A 2,360-nucleotide genomic window follows, 5' to 3' on the forward strand; every position below is an offset into this window, starting at 1 on the left:
AAAAAAAAGAAGATCGAAAGAAAAAATTAAAAAAAAAAGAGAGAGAGAATTTATTTATTATTTTTTTTAGAGACCTTCCATTTTTTGTAATTATTATTTTATTTTTTTTTTATTTTCTTTTGCACTTTATTTGGACTTTGGACTTGGACAATTATTTTATTTTTTTAAACCCTAAGGAAGGGTACATTAAATATAAAACTGTTTGCAGGGAAGGAAGACGATTACAATATCGTCTCGGCCCCTCGGGTTCGCACATGACATAGGAGTCGTGGCCCGAGTCGACTTCAGCGGTTCTGCGCCCGTCTGGTACGGGAGGTAAGCTTTCGAAACACCCGCGAATCCCCTGTCAGCGGGTTTATTGTATGCCTTAAGGTGAATATATGCTGAGGATTTGAATATGGTTGTTTTAATTTCCTAGTAAAGGGCAAGGCCTGGCCAAATTAAGATAAGGACTCGGTTTTCATCACCGTTTCCTTCTTGCCCGCTTTAGGAAAACGAAACCAAACGCGAACCTAAGATTAAAATTTGATTAGAACGAGACCGATAGGGTAACGAGCTTAGTAGGAAAGTCGTTCGAAAAATATTGGTTACTCTTTTAGCATACTTCGAAGTTCATGATGGTTTCTGTGAGTTGAATGCATGACTGCGCCGCCTTGTGATAGCGGTGAGGCCTTGGGTATTAAAGATCCACTGAGCTTCCCTCGCCTCAATTCAACTTACTTTGAATCGGATTGATTCCAGAGGGGTTTGCTTAAATTTTAACGAATTCCCTTTCGAAGGATTGAAGCTGGTCTAGAAACAATCTAAGTGGAGCCATCATGCTTGTTGTTTTCTAGATTTGATTTGGTCGAGTCAGCCTTGTTTGTGATTGTGTAGAATTCCCTTGCAATTAAGAATGTCGAACTGGTATGATAGAAGCCAATACAATGATTATCGACCTAAATTTGAATATGGATATCATCCTTTCTATGACCATGTTGGGAATAGTGGTTTGGAACGCCATCCTTTTCAAGGTTATGGTTTATACCATAGTGAGCCCAATTACTATCCACACGCGAATTGGTCTTACGAGCAAGAAAATCAGGAACATTATAGTACTAGTTACGCGTTTTTGGAAAATTACTTAAAAACTAGTCCTGATTATGATATTTCTGAACCTGTTCCTTCTCTAGAAGAGACCCAACTACGGATTAAAAGGACGTATAAACGTTTAGTTGCAATGAATAGTTTAAAAGAAGAGTGTACACGGTATTCTGAGATGATAAACGAGAGTAGTGAACGTATAAGTATTATGCTCAGTGAAATTCAGGCACGTCTAGAGGCAGAAAATGAACAGTTAGCTAAAGCTGCTCGAAATGATCTAAATTTCCAAAATAGTGTTTCTAATTCTACCCTTGATATCAATAGTGAATATTTGCCTAATTTAGAGGACGAGGTTAGAATAAAAGACACTACTTATTTAGATAAGGTTCAATCATCTTCGTACTATTATGATGAGGATAGTAGTAATGAAGAATCTGAAATATGTAGGCATAGTTATCAGGAATCAATTAATCCAATTGAGCTTTATAATGATTCTAGTTCAAATCCAAATAATTTTTATGATTATTCACCTATTCAAAAGGACGAGGATTTGATTAGGGATACCACCGTTTTAGACGATGTAGTTTTTCCTTTTGATTACGAAGCCGATAATGCTTTAGAGGAACGGGTTTATTCCGAAAATGCTGTTTTGGAGTCTAGCGACTTGGAAACAATAGTCTTAAACGAAGAAAATGAACTCGTAGAGCTATTAAATATGAGTAAGGATGCGTCGCTTGAGTATAACCTCGAAGGAGCAATTGACTATTTTCAGGATTCCAATGATCTAGAAATTAAGGAAATTGTAGCTAGTCTATCTAGAGATACCCAAAAATCTAAGTTTGGGGGTGATTATCATTATCCTTGTGCCATACCTTTAGCTCTTACAAAGATCCCTCATTTTGGACTTGATATCTCTGCCTCGACCATTTTACAAGATTACCTTCATACTCGTTTTCCCGAACCTAATGATGTCCATGAAGAAGTTCAGTCATTAGAAACCCATCCTATGGTTGATGTGGTTTGCCCAGGCAATAATACCAAGATTGAATTTGTTTTCCCACCAAATAGTTTGCTTCCAATTGTGGGAACATATAAATTTCAAATGTGTCACTTATTAAGTTCTGAGACTAAGCCTAAGTACTTTAGGTTGATAGAATCGACACATTTTCTTAAGAATGACCACTACTCTCATTGGGGTCAGTTATGTAAGTTAAACCTGATTGACTTAGAGGATCCTCAATTATTTAGGTTATTGTTTTGTGCTTCTAAGTTCTTAT

This window comes from Papaver somniferum, chromosome 2 (assembly GCF_003573695.1).
Source record: "Papaver somniferum cultivar HN1 chromosome 2, ASM357369v1, whole genome shotgun sequence".
Taxonomy (NCBI): domain Eukaryota; kingdom Viridiplantae; phylum Streptophyta; class Magnoliopsida; order Ranunculales; family Papaveraceae; genus Papaver; species Papaver somniferum.